We start from the raw sequence: 12,468 nt of genomic DNA, 5'->3' as shown, positions 1-12,468 counted from the left end.
CCTGGTAAAACCTGTCCGATAGATAGGATTTAATCCATTGAAGGGTATTACCCTCTGTCCCGATTTCCGAAAGTCTTTTTAGTAAAATCGCATCGTTAACCATATGAAAAGCGGCCGAAAGATCAAGCAGGACTAACAGATATCTTTGCCCGCTGTCAAATCCTCTTAGTACAGTATCTGTTAAAGATAGTAGTAAAGTTTCTGTATTAAAATGTTTTCTAAAGCCAAATTGGTTTCTAAAGAACATTCAAGAGTACTGTCTTCTGAGATAAAAATAACACTTCAACATGCATATTATATTTACATGCACTCCCGTGATGCCAACCAGAAAACTCTGCAAAAAAGACACTTGGAGCTCCTATGGAATTAGACTTTTTGTAATGTGTATTGGATGTGAGCTTGGCCCTCAGAAAGCCATGAACGAACAGAATTACCATTACAATATAGTAAACCTCCCATACCAAAACAACACTAACAACCTTATCTATGAAACAGCAACACTGCACATATTACTCCAGGCCCTAGAACACAAAAAAAAGCTATTAGGAAGCCAGGCTGCTATAGATCCCTACATAGAAATTACATGCTGGCAAAATACATCACCTTAGTCACATATGCAAAACAGAGAGAGACCCTGACCAAATACAGAATGAAGAGATCAGAAAGTATAAACAGAAATATGCTGAGAAGAACTGAACTGGAATCCACAACAAGCCAGCCTCAATATGCAGAACAACAATGGAAAAATAGAAACATTATCATTATTTATAAAACATTAAATTTAATCAAGAAATATAAAACATTAATCATAATAGTAAAGTCATATTCATAAAAGAACATTTCAAGCCAGCTAATGAATAGAAAATCGAAAATTTCCCAAACACCAAAAAAAATGATGAATTAAAAATCCAATTAAAAATATTTATTCCCCACAAAAAATATATATATCAAAAGAGCAGAATCATCAAATTACATCCAATAATTAAAACTAATAAAGATTTAAAAATCTACTCTCCATACCTGGGATCTGTTTTCCAGCTACCTGAGATTGTCGTGGATTGGAGGAGGTAGGACCACACAAATTTTATCTTCTCTCTCACACACATGCACAATAACACATTCATTCTCTCACACATTCCCTCTCCCTAATATACACAGGTTGCCTCTCCCTCACCCTCACAGATAAATTATGTGTGTGTGTGTTAGGGATGTGAATCGTTTTCCATATCGTCTTAACGATAGAAATCGTGTGGCAGGGCAAGAAAATCGTCTTAGGCACGATTTTTTAGTTAAAAAATCGTTAAAAATCGTTTTTTCCGATTAGTGCGCACTAACTCGAGTTAGTGCGCACTAACTCGAGTTAGTGCGCACTAACTGGGAGTTAGTGCGCACTAACTGAAAATGATACAATTTGACACTTTTCAGGTCAGTTAAGGTCAGTTTAGGAATGAATATGTATTCCTATTGGCTGCCCTCTTATTTATTCATGTTACCAAGTTTCCTACTGACAGTATATGGGGGATGGGAAATGGAAACAGTTGGTAGCTTGACAAAACAAGTAATGTGATCAGTCAATGTGACTAGAACTTGTGCCCTAACCCTGATACCAGGGGTATTGTGATCTTCCTGCACACAGTGCCCTATCCCTATTAATACCAGGAGTGTTGTGATCTTCCTGCACACAGTGCCCTATCCCTAATACCAGGGGTGTTGTGATCTTCCTGCACACAGTGCCCTATTCCTGATACTGGGGGTGTTGTGATCTTCCTGCACACAGTGCCCTATTCCTGATACCGGGGGTGTTGTGATCTTCTTGCACACATCCCGGTATCAGGGATAGGGCACTGCATGCAGGAAGATCACAACACTCCTGGTATTAATAGGGATAGGGCACTGCATGCAGGAAGATCACAACACTCCTGGTATTAATAGGGATAGGGCACTGCATGCAGGAAGATCACAACACCCCTGGTATCAGGGATAGGGCACTGTGTGCAGGAAGATCACAATACCCCGGAGGAGTGAGGGTCAGGCAGCTCCCCCCTGTCTGTGAAGCCAGCCTCTCACTAGTAATGCAGGGAGGGAGCTGTCTCAGACTTCACCATCCTCCCCCCCCCTCACCCACACACCATTCACTAGCTGGGACATGGGGGAAGTCAGGAGTGAGGGTCAGGCAGCTCCCCCCTGTCTGTGAAGCCAGCCTCTCACTAGTAATGCAGGGAGGGAGCTGTCTCAGACTTCACCATCCTCCCCCCCCCCCTCACCCACACACCATTCACTAGCTGGGACATGGGGGAAGTCAGGAGTGAGGGTCAGGCAGCTCCCCCCTGTCTGTGAAGCCAGCCTCTCACTAGTAATGCAGGGAGGGAGCTGTCTCAGACTTCACCATCCTCCCCCCCCCCTCACCCACACACCATTCACTAGCTGGGACATGGGGGAAGTCAGGAGTGAGGGTCAGGCAGCTCCCCCCTGTCTGTGAAGCCAGCCTCTCACTAGTAATGCAGGGAGGGAGCTGTCTCAGACTTCACCATCCTCCCCCCCCCCCTCACCCACACACCATTCACTAGCTGGGACATGGGGGAAGTCAGGAGTGAGGGTCAGGCAGCTCCCCCCTGTCTGTGAAGCCAGCCTCTCACTAGTAATGCAGGGAGGGAGCTGTCTCAGACTTCACCATCCTCCCCCCCCCCCCTCACCCACACACCATTCACTAGCTGGGACATGGGGGAAGTCAGGAGTGAGGGTCAGGCAGCTCCCCCCTGTCTGTGAAGCCAGCCTCTCACTAGTAATGCAGGGAGGGAGCTGTCTCAGACTTCACCATCCTCCTCCCCCCCCCCCCTCACCTACACACCATTCACTAGCTGGGACATGGGGGAAGTCAGGAGTGAGGGTCAGGCAGCTCCCCCCTGTCTCTGAAGCCAGCCTCTCACTAGTAATGCAGGGAGAGAGCTGTCTCAGACTTCACCATCCTCCACCCCCCCCCCCCTCACCCACACACCATTCACTAGCTGGGACATGGGGGAAGTCAGGAGTGAGGGTCAGGCAGCTCCCCCCTGTCTGTGAAGCCAGCCTCTCACTAGTAATGCAGGGAGGGAGCTGTCTCAGACTTCACCATCCTCCCCCCCCCCCCTCACCCACACACCATTCACTAGCTTGGACATGGGGGAAGTCAGGAGTGAGGGTCAGGCAGCTCCCCCCTGTCTGTGAAGCCAGCCTCTCACTAGTAATGCAGGGAGGGAGCTGTCTCAGACTTCACCATCCTGCCCCCCCCCTCACCCACACACCATTCACTAGCTGGGACATGGGGGAAGTCAGGAGTGAGGGTCAGGCAGCTCCCCCCTGTCTGTGAAGCCAGCCTCTCACTAGTAATGCAGGGAGGGAGCTGTCTCAGACTGGTATCAGGGTTAGGGCACTGTGTGCAGGAAGATCACAACACTCCTGGTATTAATAGGGATAGGGCACTGTAAGAGATGACTGTAGTAGATTGAATAAAGATCTGATGTTTCTGCTCTCCTCACACCAAACAAAAAACAACACACAAGCAGAGAAGCCCTTCTTACAAAGCTGAGCTAGTGAGTTAAGTAGGAGGAAAAGTAAACATACTTGTGCCAGTGTGGCTACTTAAAAAATACACTTACCAACAATCAATTACATATATTTGAACTGTGTACAGTTCCAGCCAGGACCACCTTTCTAAAATGCACAGTGATTGGCAAATTCAACATGCACTAGCATTTCAGGTGCCTGCTAACAAAAATAATAAACAAACAAGTTCTAGTCACGTGAGTGCTGATCATTACATTACTTTTTTTGTCAAGCTTCCAACTGTTTCCATTTCACATCCCCCCAACCATTACCTCAGTATTAGCCTTGGTAACATCAATAGATAAGAGCACAGCCAGCCAATAGGAATACATACATACATATTCATTCCTAAGTGACCTTTACTGACCTGGGAAGTGTGAACACTTTGTTTCATTTTCTGTTGGTGTTCGTTAGTTTCCAGTTCCATTTCCCATCCCCCCAACCATCACCTCAGTGGTAACCTTGGTAACATCAATAGATAAGAGGGCAGCCAGCCAATAGGAACACATATTCATTCCTAACTGACCTTCAGTGACCTGGAAAGTGTTTATTTGTATCATTTTCAGTTAGTGCGCACTAAATCGAGTTAGTGCGCACTAACGGGGAGTTAGTGCGCACTAACTCGAGTTAGTGCGCACTAACACGATTTAACGATTTTTAACGATAAATCGTTAGAATTTCTATTGTATCGTGTTCTATAACGATTTAAGACGATATAAACATTATCGGACGATAATTTTAATCGTTGAAAAACGATTCACATCCCTAGTGTGTGTATGTGTGTGTGTGCATGCCTGTAAGAGCCTAAATGTGATACATAGGCTCTCACAGGCACAAAACATACACAAACATAGGTTCTCACACAGAGACATTCACAGGCACATAGGTTCTCACACAGACACAGACAGAAGCTCACACACAGTCATACAGGCTCTCACACAGACCTACACATGCATACACAAACAGGCTCTCAGACACACACAGACTCACTCATTCACACATACATAAGCTCACGCATAAATCATGGTCTCCTGTTGTCTTTAGGCTGTGGCAGGACAAGCTCTACCACATCCGCAAGGGGCTCCTGCTATCTTCAGACCGTACAGCCCACCAATCTTCCTGCTTGTGGAGGAGAGCAGAAGCTGTGCATGGGCATGTGCATTTGCATGAGATGATTACAAACTTAAAAGCAAAATAATTCCAAAGCATTGCTTTAACTGTTAAGAATCAGAAACTCCCAAAAACCAGAGAGAGCCAGAAAAACCTCAGCAATGCACCAAATGCTACCAAACTTCAAGAATACACTTCTAAATGCCATCATATTAAACCGAAGATATTTGCCATAGCCTGTATGTTTTTGCAGACAGTGAGACCTCATATATTGTGGCGGGCTTTTAAAGCGGTCGCCTCAAAACGCCACTATCAGAGATATGCAGTGATAGGTTTTACTGTTACACCGTCTAAATATTTTTAATCATTGGTCTCTCTGTCAAGTTTTGGTAATGACAACGTGTGTCAGTTTACACGATGTTAAAGGCAGTGAAAAAAATACACTTATCATAGCGAGGTATGCAGCAGGGATATAACACTGGCGTTGGCCCGACACGGCTCGTGTTTCTGTGAACCTTCTTCAGGGGCCGCGCTATGCCAATACTGTAATGTAATCCTTGTAAGAAACATTCTGAACATAGACAAAAAGCTGCTTAATACCTACTATTCCCAGGACTGCCGGCTGGTTCTGCTACTAGGCTGCAGCGATACTCGGGCAGCAGGATCCACCATTTTAGCATTGCTAATTATGTACCTACCGCTGTGGGCGGAAACGATTGATAATGACGTCAAGATAATTAACTTGGACGGATACAATTACTAAATGAGCGACGACCATTCTACAGAGTCATTGAGACCAGAAGGGGATTCGGATGCTAGTGTAAAAATCCACCATTGCTCATGAAAATTCAAAGTTTGATTGACATCTCCTCCACGGCTGTTAGGTGGAATTTGTTCAAGGATAGTCCATCGGAGTTGGTCAAAAGTGTGTCCAGATGATGTGCAGTGATTCACTATGGGTGCCTCCATATTTACAGTGTTTAGGCGGCTACGATGTTCAAAAAGCCGCGTTTTGATTTTTCTGCTGGTTCGTCCAACATATACAAGTTGGCAGGGACACTGTATGAGGTATACCACAGATGTGGAATTACAAGTTGTCACTGATCGTTTGTAGTATATATAACCCGTTTGGGGATGTTGCCAAGAAGATCCCTCCATAGAGATAGAGCACATATCACAGTTGCTAACAGCCGTGGAGGAGATGTCAATCAAACTTTGAATTTTCGTGAGCAATGGTGGATTTTTACACTAGCATCCGAATCCCCTTCTGGTCTCAATGACTCTGTAGAATGGTCGTCGCTCATTTAGTAATTGTATCCGTCCAAATTAATTATCTTGACGTCATTATCAATCGTTTCCGCCCACAGCGGTAGGTACATAATTAGCAATGCTAAAATGGCGGATCCTGCTGCCCGAGTATCGCTGCAGCCTAGTAGCAGAACCAGCCGGCAGTCCTGGGAATAGTAGGTATTAAGCAGCTTTTTGTCTATGTTCAGAATGTTTCTTACAAGGATTTTTTTAACTGCTTCTTATTACATTACAGTATTGGCATAGCGAGGCCCCTGAAGAAGGTTCACAGAAACACGAGCCGTGTCGGGCCAACGCCAGTGTTATATCCCTGCTGCATACCTCGCTACGATAAGTGTATTTTTTTCACTGCCTTTAACATCGTGTAAACTGACACAAGTTGTCATTACCAAAACTTGACAGAGAGACTAATGATTAAAAATATTTAGACGGTGTAACAGTAAAACCTATCACCGCATATCTCTGATAGTGGCGTTTTGAGGCAACCACTTTAAAAGCCCGCCACAATATATGAGGTCTCACTGTCTGCAAAAACATACAGGCTATGGCAAATATCTTCGGTTTAATATGATGGCATTTAGAAGTGTATTATTATAAGATTACATCATAATTTAACAGTTTCAATTCAGACGACCAAACTTCAAGAGGCAATAGCACACTTCTTCACTGCAACTCAAAGTTATCAAGATCTGACCAGTTCATTCTGTCATTAGCCAGTCAATTTATTAGCCCAGGGAACCTCTCAAGTGTAGAAAAATGTTATCCAAACCTACACTAGGCTTTCAGCAGCTTGGCCAGCCCAAAATCCTTGAAGCTGTCAGTCCTGCTTGAGACAGCTTCAGACTTGTTTACATGAGGTGGAAGACTGCCAGTTTTCACCCAGCCCAAGACAGTGAAGTCCAGCCTCTCAAGCTTTAGGCAGCGGAGGAGAAAAACATTTTTTTTCTGCATGGTGTGTGTCCGAAAGAATCAAACCCCCTTTATCCGTCTGCACCCTGACACCACAAATCGCACATGGAAACATCAAAACGTGTTGATACTTATGTGGCCTGTAGCACACGCCCGCCCACAGCTTCCGCTTTCTCCACCCCCCCCCAGCAGGAAGATCGGTGGGCCATAGGGCAGCAGGCAACAGGAGAGGCTGCTTGCCGCCGGCAGAGCCTAATCAGCCGGTGGCCGAAGAAGGGCACAGTGCTCTCTCCTTCTTCAGCCACAGACTGGTTAGGTTTGGCTGGCGGCCTGCAGCCTCTCCTGCTGCCACTGGCCCACCGCTTTCTTGGGTGTGCTGCTCTGTGGAAATGCACGGTATGCACACCCGGTCACGCCGGGCCTGCATATTCCCTTACCGAGATGATTGGTTAGTGCTGGGTCCATCTACAACAGGAATTATGGAGTTCCTCGAAGCAATCAGTTGACTTCTCCAATATCTGCCGTTACTGGTCAGCTTCTCCATCTTAAAGGATCCAATTCATAGGAGCCTGGACAGACTGAGTCAAGAAGTTATTTATAGGACCTGTGTGCCATAGAGAAGGTGCAGAGTGTAAAATATTGGGTGAAGTTGGTGTTACCTCCTAAAGGAAATGTATGAAGGGTGTTTTTAAGAAGAGTTGAGAAGGTTCCAGTGACTAAAGGTCAACTTATGGTCAGAGGGTGTTTCTTGTATCTCTTTGACAGACAAATTAGTACAGCCCCTATGGGCATGGTTTAGGGGATAGCTTATAAAAACCCTGACTACATTTAGTCTGAGGCTCCCCCAGAGTCACCAAGCCAGCAGAAGATGTAGCTGATGGCTGTTATCTTTTCCAGGGGTTACTCAGGTTGAGGAGAAGGAGTTTTGGCAGAGATACTCTCAAGGTATCTCAGAAAGCTGAAGGAATTGAAGAAGTTTGAACTTTGGATTTGAAATGTTTTGAAGAGAAATGGAACTGTGAAGGAGCCCATCAGGACTTGTAAAGAAACATGTGCCTGGGCTGAGATTTTAAGTCCTTCTACAGAGGTTGGAGTGAGTTGTCTTGAATCCATCCATATTTGTTGTGAGTAATAGATGGGACTTTAAGTATCTGTGGAATGCTATGGACGTTTGGGCCTAGTGCAGGCTGAAGAAATATTTTACAGAGAATGTTGTTTGATTTTCTCTTGAATTTTAAAAAAGCTGCTGAATGTTTTCTGAAGGTTGTGGTTTCTACTATTTTGGATTAATTTAAGATTCTACTAATAAACATTTGTTTGGTTTGGAGTAGGGATGTGCAGACCAAAAGTTTATGTTCATAAGTCCATAAGTCGAAAGGGGGGGTCAATTTCGGTCAATATGGACATATGGAGAATTCCATAAGTTGAGTCTATGTCCATACGTGCACCGGTTCCCTAAATAAAAATTTAAACCCCTCACCCTCCTTAATCCCCCCCAAGACTTACCAAAACTCCCTGGTGGTCCAGCGGGGAGTCAGGAAGCCATTCCTCTAGTCCTTTGCGAGGAGCACGTGACATCCGCGTCACTCCGACATGACGCGGACGTCACGTGGTCCACCGCGGTTCCGCTCCCGGACCCCTCGTTGGACTCCCAAGCTGGCCAAGCTGGCCAAAAGTTCTGGTTGGGTCCAACGAGGGGTCCGAGAGTGGAACCGCGGTGGACCACGTGACGTCCGCGTCACTCCGACGTGACGCAGACGTCACGTGCTCCTCGCAAAGGAATAGAAGAATGGCTTCCTGACTCCCCGCTGGACCACCAGGGAGTTTTGGTAAGTCTTGGGGGGGATTAAGGAGGGTGAGGGGTTTAAATTTTTATTTAGGATCAACGATTGCGATTTCCAACGTATTCAACATAGCTATGTTGAATAAGTTGGAAATCGCGATCGTTTTCGCCTCATCACTTTTTTAAGTTAAAAAAAAATATAAGTTGCGTTTTACATATGCGTTGAAAATGAATGCACACCCCTAGTTTGGAGTACCACCCATGATGTGGACAGTGCTTTTTGCAGGTGCTTGTGTAAATGCACTTGGCTCAGTTTGGTCTTGCAGGTTTGCTTATCCCCAACCTATAACCAAGGAGAGACTGTTCCACCACCTTTAGAGAATTTTTCCAGTGCTCTCCAAGGCTGGAATGGTGACCCCAGATGGAACAGAGGTTACATATTTCTTCCAGTCAAAAGAGCCACATTACTGTTAGGCCTAGTGAACTCTTTTCTACAGCAGGACCTAGGGCCGAGATAAGCTCTGATTCTTCTGGGATGGAAGCTTTCAGTAGTGCATGTATTGCTTTGGCTCATCTGCATATGCGGGGCCTTCAATGGGCCCTCCAAATTCAGTGAGATTGGCTCTATCAACTGTTAACCCAACCAGATCTTCAAGACCCCCAAGATGAGGGCATACTTTTTGTGATGGCTGAATCTGGTGGTTCTGAAGGTGAGCCTCTTACTGCACATCCCAGTATATCAAGTGGTCCTTTCTACTGATGCCTCCAACAAGGGGTGAGGTGTGCATACAGAGGTTATGTGGAAGCAGAGGTCATGGTCCACAGAGCAAAACTATCTGCATATCAAGCTGATGGATCTCTGAGCTATCCTGTTTCCAACTTGATATATTCAAACAGAGGCTGAAGTGTCTCTGGGCCTCCTCCAGACCCACCCAGAACCCTCCCAAAAATCCCCAAACCCAAGCCAGGATGTGGTAGATTTGATTCATGCTTCTGGCATCCAGCATTTCTCTTTTGACACCAGTAGTAGGAAGGGGGATCCCACAACATCAAGGGGTTATGGCTGTGGTTCTCTAGACTATGAAACCCTAAGTCTGCCTCTACCAAGCTAGCCACAGTTTGTCTATTCCCTATACCACTGGAAGACTTGGCATCTTGGCTGCTGGCACTACGAATTCCTCTCCATCACTGCTGGATGAATTTTCATGGGAAATGTGACCTTCAGGTTCAGAGCAATGATTACCTCCTGAAAGAAAGCCTGGATCATCATTATTGGAATATCCTTCAAATGATGAATCACTGATATCATTTGATCATTTTCTCAGACATAGTTTCATTTTCTTGACTCTCTGGACTGAACAAAAAATACCATAATGGCACAGTGAAATGTAAGAAATAGGACACCACTGCTTCCTCCCCCACAGGGGAAAAATTCAAGGCATGGCATAGCTTTGCCACGTCAGAAATAGGGCAGGATTCATACCAACTCCTGAAAGCACAAGCAAAAGCAGATCACAATATTATTCTCTTCAACCACTAGCAGAAAAGCAATCAGAAATACCTATTGTTGAGGCAGAGTCCATTGTGTCCAAGAGCTATCTTTTTTCTGTGTAGATTCCTCCTTTCTTGTTTTTCATTCCTTGCATGTACTAATGGGGAAAAAAAGCCCATGCTTATATGCAAGAAAAAAGAATGCATGCGACTTTTTTTTTGTAATGATCAAAGCATAATAACTTGACTACCTGGAACCAAGAAGATCATCATGAGGCAATTGATATTACTCAAAGAGAATTGATAGAAATTTCTGAAAGCAGAGGTGACACAGAGTTCAGATGAGATTAGTAGCTAATCAGAGGCAGAAAAGCAAGGTTTTGGTTCCTGCAAAATGACACTTTGCTTCTAAATACAGCATTAAAAAAACTGGGGTTATGGACTTCTGGTGATGACATCAGTTGGATAGTAAGCAGATTTTACTCGCTCCCTTGGATTCCATGAAGAATCTCAAATTAATCAAGCCGAACCCATGCAACAGCCTCTGAAAAGTGCAAAAAGGTACACTGCATTATTTATGGACAATTTTGTTTATCAATTTGATGTACGAAATGTTGACCCGACCAAAGAAAATCAGAGCAGAAAAACCTGGGCCTTCGGCCGAAGAAAGAAATATGGCACCCAAGTTGTCACAACCAGTGGAAGGGCTGACTGAGACTGTGATTCAAGATATTACTAAAGCGGACTGTGGTAATTTCAGATCAACTAACAAAACGTCAGGCCTCAATGGATGACCTCCGAGAGCAGTTTGAAAGCTACAGAATGTCTACATCAGATTGTTTGGAAAAGTGAAGAAACATGAAGCAAAGCTTGATTCCATCGCTAATACGATTGAAGACCTCAGGGCCCAAAATAAAGCCACTGCTGATAAACTAGATGATTAGGAAAACAGAAGCAGGCAAAATAATCTGTGCATTGTGGGAGTCACTGAGAAACTGCAGTCGGAAGATCTGCTGAAATTTTGTGAGGTATGGCTGCCGAATGCTCTCAAGGTAAGCACTCAGGATCGTCAAATTTTGGTGGAACAGGCACATAGAGTAGGCCCTGTGGGACCACCAGGGGACAAACTGTGGCAGATTATCATAAAATATTTGAATTTTACCGATAAAGAATGGCTTCTGTCTGCTTTCCATAAACGCAAGGAACCTATTATATGAAAATAAAAATATCTTGATTTTTACGGTCTTCTCGGTGAAAGTTATAGCAGCTAGGAAAGAATTAACACCATATTGTACACAACTCTATAAGCGTGGCATTAAATTCACTCTTATTTATTTATTTATTTATTTATTTATTTTGTATACCGACATTCGATTGAGATATGACATCGGTTTCCAGATAACTAAAGGAATAGGGTGATAACAGCCCTATTTTACATTATAACATGGTATTAAATAGATATAAGAATATTTTACATTATAACATGGTAATAAATATAACAAGAATATAACTCTTCAGTTTCCAGCAAGAATTAGAGTCTTCCATAATGGAGAATGTAAGATAATGCACATTGCTCTGGATGCCCAAATTTTTTTGTCGCAGCTGGATGATTGACTGTGTCTGTTCTGATACTAATGGAGAATTTCAATTATCTTACCTTCGAATAATGCTTGAGAAAGTGACTTTTTGTATAGAAGTCATTTTATAAATTGGTTGGAGATTTTTGCGTATTGTGGCTATTCGTTCTTTTTGGCAGAGTGGTTTATTTTTTCAAGCCAACACATTTGAACTGTGTCACTATATTGCTGCGTATGTGGCTGATCTCTTCATACCTTCGGAGCTTTACTTTGTGCATAAGTTTGTCAGCGAATTACTGCCGCACATGCTTGATTTCTTATTTTTTCTAACAAGGGTTTGGCTTTTGTCATCCTTTTTCTAACTTGTCAACCTTGAACTTAGTTTTTCATGGAATCCAGGAGTGACTGTGGGGAAGTGACTCTAGGAGTGACTGTGGGGAAGAATAGAGAGTGCTGAAGAAGGAACAACTTCGGTGCTCCAGGACTGTTCTTGTTACGATCCCCCCTGTTGCTGCGCTACAGGTGGTCTCTCACCTTCCACCGGAGGCCGCTCCGAAGCCAGGGCCTCGCCTGTGTTCCATCCGGGACTTGCTCCAGGGCCTGAGAGGCCTAGCTGTTCCTGTGGCTTGCATGCCGGCGTTTGGACTTCCTGTTTGGCGACGCCCTTCTCCTAGGGGCCGGCCCGCAGCTCTCTACCCCACTTATAGG

Source organism: Rhinatrema bivittatum, chromosome 8 (genome assembly GCF_901001135.1).
Source record: "Rhinatrema bivittatum chromosome 8, aRhiBiv1.1, whole genome shotgun sequence".
Classification (NCBI taxonomy): Eukaryota; Metazoa; Chordata; class Amphibia; order Gymnophiona; family Rhinatrematidae; genus Rhinatrema; species Rhinatrema bivittatum.
The sequence above is the reverse complement of the archived record's forward strand: the minus strand, read 5'-3'. Positions refer to the sequence as shown.